General features: G+C 34.0%; 1 long non-coding RNA gene across 6 annotated transcripts in view; it reads right to left on the reverse strand.

Moving 5' to 3' along the window:
* The window catches only part of LOC116796929, a 35295-nt gene extending 18877 nt beyond the window's left edge, over window positions 1-16418 (reverse strand). For 3 of the 6 annotated variants that reach the window (XR_004360539.1, XR_004360538.1, XR_004360540.1), the window contains exons 1-6: window positions 16276-16418; window positions 15293-15321; window positions 14331-14395; window positions 6005-6063; window positions 2127-2178; window positions 1425-1503 (exon numbers count right to left, since the gene is read on the reverse strand). This is a non-coding gene — a long non-coding RNA (uncharacterized LOC116796929). The remainder of the gene's footprint in view (window positions 1-1424; window positions 1504-2126; window positions 2179-6004; window positions 6064-14330; window positions 14396-15292; window positions 15322-16275) is intronic. The other 3 variants (XR_004360541.1, XR_004360542.1, XR_004360543.1) reach the window with 3 other exon arrangements.
* Between the last annotated feature and the right edge of the window lie 3260 nt (window positions 16419-19678).

Consider the following 19678-nt stretch of genomic DNA (forward strand, 5'->3'; position numbering starts at 1 on the left):
AAGTCAGATCTATGATACAATTATTTTCTTAGATCATGTATTTATTTTAGTGTTTTGGTTGGATAGATTTTCTACAGTAGTAGTCTACATATGGAGAATTGTATTGGAGCATGTTTCTTTTTTTTTATAAGTGCACAGTATCATGATGAAGTGAGTACTGTATAATTCATATAAGTGCTTTAAAAAGATATAAACAAAGAAATAGTATACTGTAGTTTCTGTATAATGGAATATCTAGTGCAAAAAAAATTGCTTCAGAGTTAAGTTGCAAAAGTTAGTAATCTACTCCATAATTTATACAGCTCAGAGTCTTCAAAAACTACGTGTGTTTAATCACTAAGACTGTGTATTCATCATTCTCAAGGTAACTCAAAATTAACTTTTTTCAAGTCAGGGATTTATAAGAAAATACTTAAAATAATATTAAAGCAATGACATTACCACTTATATCCATTAGTTTAGGATTTAAAGCAATAATCCAGAATATGAAGAGATCTGCATATTCTGTCTAATGCATGTACTCAATACCATTATGTCCCATTCTGGGAATGGGAGCTCTGTTAAGAGCTAACTTGGAATAATTAACTGTAAAGAGATATAGTATCAGGTCTAACAGAGCAGTCACATAAAATCTGGTCAGATCCCATCTTCCAGTCCAGAAACAACACCTCTGAATTTGGAATCACAGGAACATAGAACCACAAGACCTTCCAGGTTGGAAGGTAAGCCTAAAGATCATCCAGTCCAACCTTTCATGGGAAAGACAACCTCGATGAGATTATACAGTAATCCAATTGTGTCTTGGAAACTTTCAGTGATGGGGACTCTACCAAGTTCCTGGAGAGGTTGTTCCAGTGAATGATTATTTTAACTGTAAAAAAAATTATTTCATATATTGAGATGAATCCTTGATATATCTTGAGTATTATAATCAGAAGCTGATTCTTGTTCCAAATGGTTTCTGAGATAAGAACATGGGTCAGAGGGAGGAGAATTAATTTCATGTAAACTAAAATAAAACCATCAAAATGATGAAGGGTCTGGAGGGGAAGCTTTATGTCAGAATCATGGGTGAATGAAGTCAGATTGAATGAGTGTGTCCTGCCAAACCTTTCTTTAGAAACAAGTTTGCTTAGGATGATGTTATATTCTCCTAAAACATTGTTTTCTAAATAGTTAATACTCTCAGTGGGTACACGAAATGCCCAATTTCCAGATCTTGTTCGAAGTAATGTTTCCTGATTGAAGATATCAGTAGGAAAGATTAATGATCCCCTGGCAGGTATTACATTTTTCTGGGAGCTGGCACTGTAACTTCAAACTGTCAGAAGAGAGCATTCAAGTGGAGACTTTAATACCTTGGCTAGAGATCCTGTCCAGCATTTATTAAGTGAACAAAAAGAGGAGAGACGCTTTCTTCTTACCTGAAAAGATAGTTCATGCCCTCCTACTTTTCCACTGGAAGGTATATCTCGAGCCAAATTTTGTTCTAGGGAGGAAAGCCTATAGTATATAAGAAAAAAATATTCAATATCCGAAAAACAAGCTTTATGAATTTAAACTAATGTAACAGTTTGTCACATTTTTGCTTGAATTATTGTTGCCAATTGTTTATTAACTGTTGGTTATTTTTAGTAGCATAAATACTTTATGTATTTATTAGAACAAAATGTGACATTTCCCGCTGTTTCTTCTTCAGCAATAACACAACAGCCTTTTGAAGGAATGACTGTAGCTTGAAAGGGTAGGGTAGGGAAGAAGCTGCCTCAGGCTTGGTGTGTTTCCTCCATACTTGGCATGTGTCTTGCAGCTCTTTTGTTGAAAAGGGGCCTGAGGAAGTTAGCTGGAGTAATCTGTGAAATACAAAATAGAGGTTTATCTTAAAATAAGTAGTGTTACTACTCACTAAACCTGGTTTTCCTCAGAAAAAATGCAGGAAGGCAGTAACAACTTATTGCTAAAGATGCACTTGAAGTCTATCGTAAATATAGGAGAGTACAAATCAATGTATTTGATAATCTAGAAAAGCATCGTTGACGTTTAATTTTTCATTGGTAAGAGTAGATATTATTTATATGCAGACAGGGTAAAGTGTTCTGTAATAAATATACTGAAAATATATTCACCTTCACAGCAGTTCACAGACATAGAGAAGTAATCTGTATGGTGTACCTGGAACTGACAAGAAGGGCACTTTAAAACATGAAAACAGTCATGGTAACCTCATCCCTGTTACTGACTCTTCACTTTGATATATGAGTTAGCCAGAAGTCCTTTTTCCAGAAAAAAAAATAGTTCCTATCATAATATTTGGGATATCAGCTTTATTCAGCATGATTAGATAGCTTTCCAGACTTATTTAGGATCATGTACCTCTTTTTTCCATTCAAAAAGATCTGCACTAAAATTTTTTAATGAAAACTTCCTATATTAGATATCCTTTCCCTGACTGTGTAAATCAGAGCACACATTCCTTTATTTGGGGTAATTTTTACTTAAAAAATAATACTCATGAACAGGTGACATTATAGACTAAATAATTTGTGCTGTACTGGATGCCACACTGTTCTCTACTGAAGGTGGACTGAAGTAAGGAATCTTCGGGAATGTTCAGATTCGGAAGGCAACTTAACAATGTTCAATTTCAGATTTTCCAGTCTCAAAAATGAAAAAAACAGTTGCCTTGAACAGACTGTAGGTAGGAATATCTCTCTGTTTCCAGTACTTCTCTTGTTTTGATTTTTCTACTAGAGGAATCATCTGCCGTTCCCAGCATGAAGACATTATTTTGAGGCATGTGCCAAAGCCTCAGGAGTAAGGCTGGTCTTGAGGAAAGGAACGGATTTTCAACCCTCCTTGATCTCTCATCAAGGTCAATTTGCCACCAGTCTCAAGATCTACCACCATTCTTCACTGTTGGACACCCTTTGAAGGATAACTGGAGATATCTGTATGGTTTTTGCTCTCATCCTCTAGGCTGTGAAACACTGTTCAAAATCTCACTAGATTTTAAAATGGAAGGTCTAAGTGCTTAGCTTCTTATGATAAAAAATTTTAATTAGCAGGTCAGTATTGCTTTCAATGGGCTGTGTGCAGCAGCGCCCTTAGAAGCAAGTCCTCAGCTTCTGTTGCCTAGGAAAGAAATACTTACATATTCAAAATAACAGGTATTCAAAACTTCAAATATTTATTATTTGGTTATGTCCACAGGAGTATTTTAAATAAGCTTCTGTTCTGTCATTTCTGAATTTTATTGTAGAGAGTCGGTGCTTTCAGTGGAAAGTAAATAAAGACTGACAGCACTTCTAGCGTTCAGAAAAAAAAAAGTAAGCTGTTCAAGGATGTGTAAAAATGCAGATTGACATAAACTGAGTCAATATTACAGAAACCATTCATGCAAAGCAAACAATAATGTCATGATAAACAATAGAGTGAATATAGGGAAATGACTGTTTTATTGATAGTGAGTCACATCATTCTTTTTTAACTGCTTGAACATTAGTGTATATTTGATTAAACATGGGAATTTTGGACATAATTTCAAAACAAAACCACTTCGTGTAGAACAAGCAAAAAATTAAAACCGGATAGTGTCATTTAGATTGAACAGTTTGAAGTATGACAAAGATAAATTATCTTGATCCGTAGAGTAATAGAAATTGATTTGTAGCTTGCCAGAATGTCTGATGTTTTATTCTGCTTATCAGATAAGGAGGAAAGATACCTGTATTGAAGATGAGGGTAGGAGCTCAAATCACAAAATTTATAGCTGGTTGGACCTGAAGTATTTCTCTAGACTTTCACCTTTTGCTCTATAAGTCTCTGCAGTCAGCAAAATGACTCTGTGCTTCTTGGCACTAAATTTCACTGTCGGTTTTATTGCCAAGTGTCTTCCATTGTACCCCTTTTGGTGCTGTGCTTGCTTTCAGTGTCTTAGCAGATCCTTCCACTTTCCACCTGTCCTCATTAAGGCTAATGCACTTATTTCACAGTTACCACTAAAAGATATGGAAGGTATGGAAAGACTTTCTAACTTAAGGATCACAGAAATTCTCTGTAAAAATCACTGTGCTCTTTTACCTTTTTTCTAAAGATTCCGAAAACAGGTTTGAATAAGCCAGTTTTAAAATGTCTCAGAAGTCTGGGTTTTGTCCTGTTCAGAGAGCTATACTTCTCAGGATTCTGCAAGCAATAAGAATTTTTTTTCTTCTTTATATTTTACATGGTTTGTTTCCACCAGTGTATTTGATACCTTCCTTAATGGTGCTTGTAGAACCCATTAACCCTTCACAATTGGTGCAGTTTGGGCTGTCAAGTAACCTTTGTAATATCATCGTATTTTGTTACTTTGTAGTTCTCTCTTATTTTCCAAATAATTTCTATGTAGAACAGCACAGGCTGTTGATATTTTAATGATATCAATATCTGATTATATTCTGCTGCAAAACCTGACCGCTTTATTCCTACTATTTTGTATCTGTTAGGTTCTCTTTCAAAGCAATTCTCCTTTTCCATCGTGTCAGCTTATCTTCCTATAAATATTTTGTAAAGTATTCCATCTTTACTCCACCACTAACCTCATCTTCTGTGATGAAATAATTGAAATAGTTTCTTATTGGTGGGAGTTTTTATTTCCTACTGGCAGTTTATCTTAAACTCCTGATGAACGTCCAGATTATAAAACATTGCTGTCATAGAGTTTAGGTTTTTATGGCTAATCAAGTAAGATTCCTCTGTTCGAAGTCAAACTATAATTAGGTAGTAAGACACTGCACGTGTCCAAGCACTTTTTGTGTTCTCATCACATGAAAACTCTTTAATCACAATTGACAGTTGATGAGACATTCACAGTCTTTCACCACTGAGTTGCATCCTACCTAATGTAATTACTTTATACAGATTTTGCGTGAGAAAAAGCACTACAAGGCAATCACAGACGAAACCTCTATGCCTGGTTTGAAATTCCTTCCATCTGGATCTCAGCTTATATGTAATCTCAAATGTACTTCAAAGAATTTTAAATCCTGCCCTGTATCAGATCACATCCCTTTTTTAAAAAATTAGGGGAAATGTGGAAGGGCATGGGCAATATTTTTGTTCATAGCTTAAAGATAAGAAAACTTATGTTTTCTTATAATTGCTCTGTCCAGTATCAGTGGCTGGATCTATGGGAACCCAGGCTTCTATCTTTCAGAGACCAGTTTTAGCTATTATAAAAATACTGCTTATGTCATTTAGCACAAAGATGCCAGATTTATATACCATCACATATTTCAAAAGTGTAATGAGGGTAGAATTGTTTCTCGCACTGATAAAATATTAATATTGAAAACTGAGGTTACTAAGGAAATCATAAAAAGACAGTTCTTTTGGAAAGCCATCTCAGACACATTCCACATCCCCTCTCTCTTACTGATTACATTAGTAACACATCATTCAGTGCATTAAGCATTACATTTAACAAACAGCAATGAAAATATTACTTCCTATATAGAACCGCAGAGGTAGTGGTGTAAGAAAAACATTGTCAGAAAACTTCCTGAATTTTCTGCCCTCTGCCTGCCTCAAGTGTATAAAAAACCAAGGTGTGTTTTGTTTTTTGCATCCCCAACTAAATTCTTCTCTTGTGCTGATGAGAGAGTAAAAGAAATAAAATGCTGAAAAAATCTCAGGCTACATCAGTCAGCTTTTTTTTTCTGGAGGGTGTGTATGTAATGTGTGTGATGGAAAAGACGGCTTATCTTCTTTTCCTCCTAGTGCTTCCAAACTCATATCTAGAGGCCTGACATTCTGTCATCCTGCCTGACAATGCAGGAAGCTCCTAAAAAGAATTAGTAACCAGAGAGGGACCTCCTCATACCTGATTGCTACGGGTGGAAAACACCATTAAGTACATCTCAGCCTAGGACTGTGTCAGGTCCTTTTGCTAGAGTCCCTAGTTTGACATTCATTGTATTTTTGTTATTGACTGAAGTAATTTACTACAGTTTAATGGTATACTGACCTTCCAAAGGTTGGCCAGCATGCCAATAATGCATATAACAGGAATCTGTCTTTATGGGCCTTATGAAAAATAAAGGAGGAACTCAGGCACATACACTCTTCATGTTTAGATTAGGTAGAGGAAGTCATGGAATCAACGCATAAATATCAAACCTGCTCTGAGTGGCCTAAACCATATTTTCAGTGCTGCACTGAGAATTCCTGCCAAAAACATGTTTTCCTTTATTCCCTACTTCAACCACAAACCCCATATTTATGTCTGTGTAGTCTAAGTACTATGAAAAGACAAAACTGCAGGAGAAACACCTGTGTATAAAAAGCATATAATTCTTAGCTGTGAAAGGTAGCAGATGCAATTGTGTGTTTGTGTGTAGGGTTCTGGAGTGACTGGTTCCCACTGTCCCAAGCAAAAAGCTATCCTAGGACTGACAGATGTGACATAATCTGCACTGTGTTTTATTTTTCCTCATTTTATTTTGCAGTAACTTTAATAGTAGTATATTTTTTGTATACATCTATGCTCCAGATAGCTTTGCTACCAATGTAAATGCCATTTTTTTTTCCATTAAGGCCATTATACTGCAGAGTTTCTTAAGGTATGGAGTTGTATTAAGTATGTAGGAATACCTTCATCGGATATTACATTGCACGAAATTATACGAGAATGTCTCTGATTTCATGAAGTTTCTGGTTATTGGGCCAAATAATGATTATGCAATTTTTGTTTTGACAAGAATCACTGTAAGAGAAAAAAATGAGGTAAGAATACTTCCTTGCCAGCAGATAAAGGCAGAATAAAATCAGCCTGTCAGATTTCATAGTTGCCTCACACGAATTTCTTAATTTTTCCCTGTACTTCACCCAGCCTAAGTGAACCCTTGTATTCTCCCCCGATCACCAGCCTCTCCCACTGCTTGTACCCATACCGGACCAGAAGTAACAGTAGAGGACCAACTTCCCTCATTTCCTTCCAGTAACACTTCCAACACTATCATGTTCCTGCATGGTCATGCTCATGAACTGCAGTTCAATGATTTTCAAAATGGTATTTTCAGTTATTCCAAAATCACTAAATCCTGTAAGCTATTATAGGAGAACAGAGTTGCTTGAATATTTGCTGGGCAAGGATGGTAACAGCTATTCATATTGCTTTTCAGCAGTTTAGGAGCACCAAAATATGAAGCTTATTAGAAATATGTGGAGTTTTTATCCTCCAGGCAGAAGATGCATTTTATAGTCCTTGTTTGAAACTTTACCTGCTGTTATCCTTTCACTATCTTGTTGTAATGAGAGATATTTCTAGTAACCATTTCAATTCAAGTATTATAATGCTAAAGCTTCAGCTAATAACTCTTAAGGGTAACAGAATCCCCCTCGTAGGCTAAAACATGGCCAGGTTTCTCGAACGAAGATTTGGGGCCAAACAAAGATCTATCTAAACCAATACCACATTCCATGTCAATAGCATTTAGGCATTTTTTGATATTCTGCCCAGCCTGCAGAATAACACAGCTCAAGAATAGGTGTTGTCTTGTGTATTTTTCTTCATATGAAAGGAACTAGCAAAATATGAAGTTAATGTTTAAAGGTAATTGTTTTTATGAAGCTTTACTTTTTTCTAATATTTTCTCTAGAAAGAAATATGTGAAAAATCATTCCTACCTATCAAAATCAAAATTGTTAAAACCTAGACTTTGTGCAGATCTTAAAGTTGTAAGCCATCTAAGCAGGTTTTTTTCTAAATATATAAGAGTGATTACTCTTGCCTTTGTGGGTTATTAGGATATTGTTGAAACATGATGAAATTACTGATTTAATTCTCTCTATATTGCTACATATGAAGTTTTATAATGGTTATGTTATGTTCTAGCAAAGATCATTTTTCCCTTTTTAAAAGTGGATTAGGAGAAAATAATTCTAATTTTTGTTTAGCTCTGTTACCTGCAACTAATATGAAATAAATTTAATCCATCTCTGTTTCAGGCATTAATTTTGTGACCAGTGATTCACAACAAGCTTTGTTCTCTTGAAAATTGCATTAAAAACTGTGATTATGACCTCACAAAAAATCAAAAAATGACTAATGTTTGAGTTATTTCTAAGAGGAAAACCCCAAGTTTGTGTTTCTAAAGAAAAAGTGAATTGGGAAAATAGGAATAGAAGAGGATGGTAAAATGAAACTCCTGGGCTTCACAAATCTGTTTCTGTGTGTCACTACTTTATTTGAAGTACATCAGGGAGAAGACCTTTGGTAAGTAACTTCTCACACTTCTTTATTAGAAGAAATACTGATATTGAACCAAATACTGAACTAAATGCCTATGATTATTATCTGTAACAGCCTCTTTCCAGTAAATTTAGATATCTACCAAAAATATTGTATGAAATAAAAGTAAATGTCCAAAAGTCAAATGTGGTTCATTATCATAAGAGAAACTTATAAAGTAAACATAAAAGCTATACACTATCAAACTGCAATACCCACAAATATTACATCCATGTTTGTGGGAAAAGAGAGTATTTTCTGTTCACTGACTGAGAAAGGAGATATTTACAATGACTTAATTTGTTGCTTTTCCATCTGCAGAGTGATTGTAGTGTGGAAATGGATTTTCTGTTATATTAAACATAAAGGAATAGTTCGGGGGGGGGTTCTATTAAGAATAAATTGCTTTTGTTGTTTATTAATTTAGAAATGTTTATAAACTAATGGCCTTATTAGACTCAGAAAAAACTCATTGTGTTGACAAAATGTTTATATGGCTTAAGACAAACTTGTAATTTTGTCACCACTGCAAATAACAGAAATGTACTAAAATAATTTCCATTCTTTATATCATAAATATCAGTTAATATAGTCAGATATGCTGTAATTAACTGCCAGTGAACATGAATAGTCTTTTAATATAGGCAGAGGTAAAATGACTATTCCAAATAACACATTCCTTTTTATTTTTCTAAGCTGGAGGTGATCGGTTCATTTTTTGTTTGTTGCGTGCATTCTTAAAAGTCCAGAGGAAAACAAAACTACTCATATCTGCTGATATGTCCCCTTTTTTATATGTTTATTTTTATATTTTAGACACTGAAAAAAAATTAAGTCATCTCATGGTTTCCTCCTGAATATGTATAATTCTTGCACATATTACATTTCACTTCTCCCAAAAGATTTTGTAAAAAAAAAAAACAAACCAAAAAAAACCCTACCAAAAAACCCAACCAACCAAAGTTCAAGTTTTGGAAAGAAGGGACTGGAAAAATTGTAAATATCCTTCTAATCTCATTTTTTATAGAAGTATCCAATAGTGAATATATCTGCAAAAAAAACCCAAAACAAAACAAAACAAAAAAGGATTGGTTTCACCATAGACTTAAGTTGTGGCATATATACAGAGAGAGATATAGATATATACAGATATATATCTATATCTCAGATATAGATATATCTCAGTATATAATATATATCAGATAGTCAAGAAAGTCAAGAAAGATCTTAGCAAACCATGTCTTAGTAACTGGATTTATACAAAAATAGAAGAAAATGTTCCTCTGTTTTGGGATTTTTTTGACTTTGTGCAATTCTTCTTTTTCACTCCCATTTTCAGTGGTTAGTTAATTTTTATAGAAGTTTTAAAACTCAACAAATTGCCATTTTTTAAAATAATCATGAATGCTACCCACTACTATATCAAAACACTGCAGTTGCATTAATAGATAGCAAAAATAGAAAGCAAAAACCATGTGTCAAGAATAACATTCCTAAATATTCAGAAGGAAAAATTCTACGAAGTATGACATTCTCTGAAAAATCTAACATTATTGTCCTTTGGTTATCTCATACAGCTCAGTCTGATGCAAGACCCCTGAATTAGGACCAGACATGGAACTAAAGAGACCTTGTGTCATTATGACACACACGGCCTCTCAACTCAGCGCTAAGCGCATCAATATTGGCTTCAGCAACTGCACACTTCTTATTTGTACTGTGTAGTCCTATCAGACCACCTCTATTGTATTTGATTATGTCACCGGGATCTGACAGCCTCCTAATCTCTGGGGAAACTGCCCACTCCTAGTTATTCAGTTATATTAACTCAAGAATAAAATTATAAGTAACTAATTCACAAATATAAGATAAATTTTCATAGCTGTATACTGGATCAGAAGAAATTTAAGGGAAGGACAAGAAAAACCTTATGGTCCCGCAGTGTAATTGCTCATAAGTACCCAGCAGCAAACCAGTAAGTCTCAAAGAAGCATCTCCATTCCTCAGTCAGGTATAAGCAGAGTTATTTTTGCATGACCATTTTCCTCCTGTTCATTGCCACTGGTAAATTTGTTTCTTTTTTTTTTTTGCGTGTGTAAGTAATACTTGGTTGCATAGTCTATATTTTGCTCTGACCTGATTGGATCTAGGTGGAGTTCAGGGACAGGCAAGGGAGAAAAGTTTCAGGGATTCAAAAATGTGTTTGTTCTGTTATGGTTGTATCAAGGGGCATCAACATATCATCTTAATGAAAGTTCTGTGGCACTTTTCTGTTGCACTTAAAATGCACCTAAACTAGAATATGTTCTGTAGATAAACAAAAACATTTTCATGGCATATCTAATAATTAATAGACTTAGTTATAAAGCCTAATACATAAAGGAGCAGTATATGGATAAAGAAGCAGAGAGGTTGAACAATAGCAGAATTTCTTTTTTTCGTTTCACTACAAGGACTTCACAAGGCTGATGTAGCTTGCTGCACTTCAGCAGAGCTGAAGCCCTTCGAATACAGACCTTGTTATGACACTTGTTTTGTGCTTCCCTGATCCCATTCTGCTTCCTGCCTTGCCTGAGGGGAAGGTTTTCTCCTACCTTCTGAAAGGGCTCCTATTGCTCCTAAAACTTCATACCTCCAAGCTGTTTAGGTGAAGAGGCTTCTAATAGGCAGCCTGTTACTAAGTAATGCCACAGGTACAGTGGAGCAGCAACTGTTTCTGCTTCTTTAAATTTAACAAAACTTTTGAGATTGATTGCACTTTGATGTTGTTGGCTGTGTTCTTCTTCTAGCCTGTTTTATTTAGTAGACTTTTAATAAAAATAATTATAGACATTATTCAGTTTAGTAATGTAATCTGTCATGCAGCTTTGCATTGATTGCAAAAGTATACAGTTTAGTCAGCTGTATAATCAAGATCTAGCATCAAGTGAAATGTGTACCAAAGATATAGATCAAAAACAGATGTGAGGAGGAAAACAATGAGGTAATAGCAAGGTAAAGTCACACTCTATTTTGTGAAAATAGAAATTTTGTCTATATAAGAAACTGAAAGAATGGAACTAGAAGAACTGTAGAGTAAAATGGATGGGAACAGAGGCAGGGAGGTAAGAAAGGAGAAATTGAGTGTCCAGGTATAGAAACCAAGGGGTGCAATAGATAAGAATAAAAGAAAATCAACACTACTCTTCTGTTTAATCACAGAGTTATGCTTAAAACAATGATTAATCTCTCATGACCTTGCAAGTAGACTACAGAGCCCCATGTTAATTTAATACTGCACACAGCCACTCCCTTTCTTTCCTTATGCTCACATGCAGCCAAAGTGGGGTAGATGCAGCAGTGAGGGACAGGCTCAAATTCTCTGATTGTTCATGGTGAGCAGTGTACAAAAGGACAACAGCAGTGCAGTGACACACAAAAGAGGTAACCTAGATATAGAACAATGCATTATCTTCCTTTAGGTAACTTTCAGGTGTCTATATTACATTTGAAGTTCACCAATCAACTCAGTTTAGGACTTTACTGTGTAGTGTCCGTTCTGGGAATTGCAGCTCCTATGCCCTACAGATGCTTATGCAGTCACTAATGTACAGGAGGGAATCTTTTATATTTTCCTAGTCATTGTATTCCGGTAAAAGAAGGTGATCTGTGTTCACTGTAAGAGCAAAGCAAATACAACTGTTATAATTTCTACATTATTCCTTCCTTTTCAGTCTTTTACTTGTTCATACGGTAGTTGGGGAGAGGGAAGGAAATGCAGTAGTTCTCTGTTGTTCTGTGATTTCTGCTCCATGGCGCGAAATCAATTGTCTTCTAATCAGACAACTGTTATATATTTTATTACAATACTATGATGGTATAGTGCTTTCTGGGGTGGAATCAAGACCACAGTTTCTTCACCTTAAAGATATTAGTCAGCTTTGAGCAAGAAGTGGAGAAAAACATAATTATCTTGTTAAAATTCTGCAACAGGAATTAAAAGACAAATGACTATCAGAGTATTAATAAGTTCTGAGTTACTCTATCTGTAGGTTACATGTACTGTAACTAATCCCAGCATGGAGCTTGTAATTCCAGGATAAAAACATAACTCACCCTTGGGTTTTTCTATTTTCAAACTGTTTCATTTGTACTATTAAATACAGTGTGTGCACTTTAGATAGACAATTAATTTTTAAAAAACTTTATCTTGGAGTAAAAAAATGTCTTCTGTACTTCTTCTGCCTGCAATATTTCTTCTGAAAATGCCATTGCAATTTAAAATATTTTTAAAATAATTATAATCCTTGGTTGTGGAGCTTGTAAAACGAATGAGATTCCTAGATTAAACTTTTCAGTAGTGCTTGATAAATTTGATTTTAAGTGTGGTTCATTTATAAATGCCTGTTCAGTTTGAATTATTTATTATGGTGAGATGAACATTTTTATTCATATACTGAAGAAATAAAAGCTGGCTTAATATGTCAATTACTAATAAAGAATTTACAGAAAATTTTGAAAATATACTGATAACATGTAGAGTTTTAACATGACTGTTAAAACATATGTTTAGGAAATAAGAGAAAGGTCTGTTGAAATAAGAAATTAATTTATTGTAATAATAAGAATCTGACAAATGCAAAGAAACTGTACCTAAACTATTTCCCTCCATCTCATTGAACAGTTCTTCCGAGTGTCAGTGCAACACATATTGCAGCATGCAGTCATTTTCAGGCTGGCAGTTTTACAACAATTAGCAAGCATTGAGTTGTCTGCAACGTTGTTATATTTATTGAGACTCAGTTCCAGCTGGGGTCTGAGTGGGCAGTTTCTCCCACTCAGGAGAGGTGTTGGGGTTTTTTGTCTGTAGTCCTTAATAAATTCCGACAGAAAGACTATAAACAGTGGTCTCTAGCATAATTTGGAACTAGCCTGATTAATACAAGGTTGATATTCTTATAATAATCTCCACATTGGAGATATTAATTGTTTATTTAAGCATTTATTTCAAACTCCTACTATCACCTAAGGAAGAGGGAGAGTGAATATAACCAGATTTTCTAGTCTTTTGTTTGTTTCTAAATCTTCCTTTAGACAAATTTTCTTTAATAAATACCAGATCTTATTGCTCAAGAAAATTTGGATGAAAATCTAACATATATTAAAACTCCAAATTGATAAAAAATTATGAATATGACCCCATTTTGCTTTTTCCTGATAATATTGGTAATTAAACTTTTCCTAAACTCTTCTTCACCATTAGGCATGAAACAGAATTCCCTGTGAATCCTTACAAACTTTAGAACTTGTTTTTGATGCGAAATTACTAAAAAAAGTTTATTCAGAAAATTAAATTTATTGTTCCAAACAAAGAACCAAGCAAACTGATTTAATGTCAAGTAACTCTTATCATCATGATTATTTTTTTTTTTAGAAAATAAAAGGTACATAACTTTCAGCAAAAAGTATAACTGGGGAAATATGCAACTTTCAGTGCACAATTCATTAAAAGGGAAAAGGAAGAATTTAGAACAATTTGTTTATTGCAATAAAGGTGTGTGGTGAAAGACAAATGTAAGCTGAATTATTGAAAGTAATATGACTGAATTCCTCTTAATGTGGTATATATTTACATCTTAGCCTGCTTTGACCTTGGCTTCCATATATCACAGTTGAATTTAATTGATATGTGTCAATAAGTTTATTAAATATAAGATCAATTACTTTCTTATTTTTTAAAATTTTCATGTAACTGTCAGTATCATTTGTAAGTGATTTATTATTCCTCCTTTCCCCTCAAAGTAATGTAGGGTTAATAATCAGTAAGTTAAGGTTAATATCTCTGAATCTTATAATGTACGATTAATTATATGAAGTTGACATTTTGAACAAAGTCCTCTCAGATCATGAGAGAAGTAGATACTTGTGAATTCAAGATCCTTGCTATTTATTAGAACAGACTGTGACATTACAAGATGGGTGCCTACTAAATGTTTTTCAGGGAGGAGAATAATCTCTGCTCAGTCCACAGGGGCAAATACCAAAGAATCATCAGAACAGTTGCTGAGGAAACATTACTCACCTAGGAGGAGTTCTTCAACTAAATCCCAGTCAAATTCCTGAACAATTTCCTCAAGATGTCATTCTCTGGTGGATAAAATTATTAGAACAGTAATAAAAAGTGATCACGCAGCTAGAAAACCATGTCAATGATTATTAAGTTCTATCCTAAAAAAATACAGGGTAAAAGCAGGCACCTATTCATCACAAAGTGCTGGATGAAAATGTTAGTTCATGAAGACGTTCTTTTTCTTACGGAGTCACACCCAGAACCCAAAACCTTGCTGAATTGAAAAGAATGTTACAATTATATAAGAAAAGATTCAGGACAACAGCTCAAGATTTGAAGGACTGGGAACACGTGGTCATGCTTTTATGTCAAGCTGAATAGTACCATAGCAAAAGAAAAACTTCAATAGGAATTTACAAAGAGAAAGAACATAACAAAAACTAAAAGCAAAAGTACAATGACAAGTTGACCAGAGGAACAAATTTACAGAAAAAGGAAGATAATGAAACAGAGATGACAACTGGAGAAGAATGGGCAGTGAAAAACTCATTTTCTGTCCTCTTGAAAAGATGAGAGTTCCAGCTTGTGAACTATTCTGTTGTACACCAGTAAAAATAAATAGTGCTGTTTAGTCATGAAAAGTGGAATTGAACCTGTTACTTCCCTTCAAACGTTATCAAGAAAAATAAATGCTGTGAGGAAAAATTTTAATTAGAGTGTACAAAAGCTGGGAAAATAGCAGCTTGAGCTATATAATGAAAATAATTCGTTAAAAAATGAGCTACCTATATCCCTTAATCACAATGTACAAATTTGGTTAAAATTCATCTCTATGGGTAGCTCAGTGTTTCCTTTTTGAGGTCTATGAAATATACTGAGGAATGTGTGACAATCCATTAACATATTCTGAAAGAATATACGAGGATTAAACTAAAGTTATAGAGGAAGACACATGATTTTTGGTAGCAATTTACCTCTTGGTAGTCCAGAAATTCAAGCATTCCTGTTAAAAAAAAAGTACAACATACTTTCATGTATTGTACTTTATGAGTTACCTAATAGGGAAAGAGTTATCTTAACTAGTTTTTCCCTGACATTATCACTGGATTGACTTTTTTCAAATAGATCCTGATATTAGCTGGATATAAGATAGCAAGATCTTGATATAAGCAAGAAATCCCAATATTAGCTAAAATAAGAAAAGTCACTATTAACCATCATGACTAGTTTTGAGAAATTTTAATGCTCCCACATTAAATTCAGAATTTAAAAAGGTAAGTCATCACACAATTTTATGTTTTTAGGCTGTGCAATACTACCTTTTAGGTTTTGCAGTTGTTTCATTCCCAAACAGCATGTAGACCCAGACAAAAAAGTAAATGTAAGTAATTGAACATATTGACAGCTATAAAATGGTAATTATATCTCACTAGAGCATGGTTGTTTGGTAGCTACAGAACACAAAACATAAGCCTGATAGTCAAAGAAACACTTTTGCTGTTTGGTGTTCTTGCCTGCCTTTCATGTTGTTCCATTTTCTGTCCTGTTGCTTAAGCATAATTTCTTATCGATTTCCATAAACAAATAGGGTTTTTAAAGCCACTTCAAAGTTATCTAATAATTTAATTTGTAATTGCAAGATCTTTGCTTCAGTGGATTTATTGCATCAATCAGCACTGAAGCAATTACTTAATTTGCAGTTATACATTAGATTACATAATATTTACAAAATTAACATGCATAAACAAAAAATTATAACTTCATGAGAAACACTGTCATTCTGACAATGATAAGGAGTGCAAATATTTCCTCTTGAAAAATGCCAAGTACATGACAGTAAAATGCTTATAGGCCTGGAGGTGCAATGGCTGTCTGAATCTAACTTATTTACCACTAGTGTGATCAATACTTTAACTGAATTAAATTACATAACACTGTGTTAATGAATGACCTTTACCTTGTCTGTCTTGTCATCCAGCAGTTAATGATAAGTTGAAATACATACTCTGAATAAAAAGAAATTAAATTGAATAGTAAGAGCTATAGGCTCTTACTCCAAGCTTGCCTGATAGTTATGGACTTCATAGCTAAGGGCTATGAAGCATGCTTCAAATTGGTCTTCACTCTGCTGGTGCAGAGTGTTTTTTGAGTTTACTGCAGAGGATTTCATTACCCAGCAAATGATTCACCTTAAGGGTGAATATTCAGAACAGCTTCATTTCTGTTTTTGTATACCTGTAATTTAGGTAGAAGGTGTTAATTAGAAATACAGTTTTACTTTACTGTAATCATATCCAGCTTTTTTTCATTACTTCTATTAGTTACAAAACATAGACTGTTGCTCAGGGCCATTGCAGACGGCAGAAAAAGTTGTGTTATTTCTTCTCTGAAGAGTATGTGGTCTTTTTATCTGCCCAGTTGATGTCTTTCTGGTAACAGGAGATAAGTACTGGAAACTTTTGAATTGTTGAGAATTTAGTCAGAAAATTATATTTGGTCAATATATAATTTTCACAAAAATCAAACCATAATTAAGTAGCAGTAACATTATGGCATTCCATTTATGAAAAATCACTGAAAATAATCTTCAATTGTAAATTCATTTACTTACATGAGTTCTGTAGAAGTTTTCTCAGTTTGTCTAAGAGGAATTACAATATAAGATAAAGGCCAGAACATAAGATTGGACTTGTGGAGTCTGGAACTGAATTTGTAGTTTGCTAGAAGCAAGTCACATATAGCAAGAAAGATCAGTGCTCTTTTAAAAATTGTTTTCTATTATACAGGATAAGGATACAAATTTTCTACTGGCTTTGACAGAATGAATAACATCCACTGTAGACAGACACAGCAAGATGTATTTTGGCTGATATTATTTTACCAAAGTGTGAAGTGTCCTCCTTTAAAGCAAATCAAAACTCTGAAGTAAAATGAGACTCCCACTTCAGCAGAGTGACTGAAATGTTCTGCACTAACAGTGGAATCATCATCATAATAAAAAGCATAGTTCATTTTGTCTTGCAGAATTGACTTTCTCAACTATCTTTTTGTGTCTTTTACCTTGGAAAATCAGGTCTTTTTTACACATACTGACTTATTTTTCCTTTTGCTCTAAAATGTATTTTTGAAAGACAACCCAAAATTTTTTCTTAATGTAAACAAATGTCAGATGTCTAAACTATCCCAGTTTTATGTAATGCCTTCCACAAACTTATGCAGCATTCATCAAGAACATGTTTTAAGTTCACAAGGAATTGATCTTCTAAATAATCTTTTGAATTAAACTGAAATCCTCGTTTTATATAATGGGAAAATAGGTCCAAATAGTCACATTACTTGTATGGCTGCTAATCAGTGCAAAGAAATGGCATCTTCTGATTCTCCGCTTTACTATCGTAATCTTACCATCCTAACTATAAAAATACCTCATACATTTCTGTCGCACATTTTTCAAAGCCAAATTTCCAACATTTTATGATAGCATCGTACTTTCCTTTTTTCCAATCCTTTGCTGCTGAAAGGCGATTGTCATTAATGAAGAGGTCTGCAAACATGAAAAAATTTCTTTGCTGGACAAAATGACTCATAGACTTCAATGGTTATTTCATTAAGAATTTGTATAATCCCACATATGTTGGAATTAACATAATGATATAATTAATATAATGATTAACATACGATATGACCCAAATTTATTGGTTTTAATAGACAAAAGGCTGCAAAACTCTTCAGTGAAAAAAAGGTTTGATCACAAGACCAATGAGGAGATTACACAGCCAGAAACTCTTTCTTGAAATTTGGCCAAAATTTCCTTTCTTAAAACTGGCTGGATGGAATATTCATAGTATCCAGATCAAGGTCTTGCTAATCAAGTAATCATTATTTTAAGATTTAATCTGAGTATAAGGTAATGTTCAGAATCATAAGTGGCTTGGACTCTTCTATTAGGTAAATCTAATGACGTTAAGTTGCGCTTTAAGAAGGAAAGATAGTAACTAACTTGATCACATGGACAGGATAAGACAGTGAGTCCAAGGATATGTTTCTTAAGTAAAATTATTTTAGGAAAATGATGACCTTAATTCAGATTTAAAAAGAGGGAATTTTAATTCAATAAATATATTTAATTTTATGTTGAATTTGCATTTCTTTTTGAGGGAAATCACCAACTCATTATGTACATATTTGATATATGCAAATTATATGCCTGACACAATATATAATGTAGCCCTGAGACTGCTTTTCCTCTGTTAAATTCGTTTATATTGCTTCAACAGGGCTCAAAATTATTAGAAGGAGACAACTGTAAGAAACACAAGAAAATGAAATTTATTAACCTAGATAGAAAAAATATAAGAACAAGGATGAAAACACATAAAAATTCTGAGTAATTTTAGCAAATACGTGGAGTAATAATTACTTTTTTCCTCATATTTATTGATGAGATGAAATATGGTTTCTTTCTTTTAAGCAAGATAATCACGGGTGGGCTTCGCGAACGAAGATGTGGGAAGGGCTCTACCCACATTTGTTGCAAGTGCGTTGGTGGCTAAAAAGGCCAATATGAGATAGGCATGTCAGATTGCAAAAGGCACAGCAGAAAGACTCCTTAGGTGATATATTCTGCAAGGTTCGATTCTTTCTGCGTTGTTCTGCAAGGCACGATTCTTTCTGCGTTGTAAGCAAGACAAAGACTAACCCAGATTTGACATATTTGCTAGTTCTCCAAAAGCTCTAGCTTTTTCACCTCTTCAGAGGTCAATCAGGACAGCCAAATCATTAGTGTGTTCTTGTTAACAAATGTTACTGTCGTTTCTATGGCATTTCACTCAGCCTTTAATTAGCTAAAACATGTAACTGAGCTCCAACAATTATCGCCACATTAATCTGAGTTAATTTCTGAGCAGAAATAGCTGTCTGGAGCCCTGTATCAGATTATATGTTGTAGCATTATCTGTAATACATTTTCTCATGAAGTAGCAGTGAGACAGGCTGACTAATAAAAAGGAAAAAGAATTATAGCTCTTGCTGTCATTTGGGCAATAATTATATTATTCCTATCAGAGTCTCAGTATTTGTTTCCTTTCTTAAAATTAATTACTTTATCATTCTATAGTTAGTAAAATGTTTAAGGAGGATTCAGTACAGCTTAAGAAGCTGAAAATAGTAGTCAGTGGTCAGTTTTAGACACACAGCAATCACAACAAAAAAAAGGAGTACATTTTTGTGCCCCCTGAAATGTAAATTTAAGTTTGTATTGGATTTACATATCAATCCCGTGGTGGTTGGGGGATTACAGGGATGGTTTCTGTAAAAATCTGCCAGAAGCTTCACCTCTGTATGACAGAGCCAATGCCAGC

The sequence above is a fragment of the Chiroxiphia lanceolata genome, chromosome 1 (assembly GCF_009829145.1).
Source record: "Chiroxiphia lanceolata isolate bChiLan1 chromosome 1, bChiLan1.pri, whole genome shotgun sequence".
Classification (NCBI taxonomy): Eukaryota; Metazoa; Chordata; class Aves; order Passeriformes; family Pipridae; genus Chiroxiphia; species Chiroxiphia lanceolata.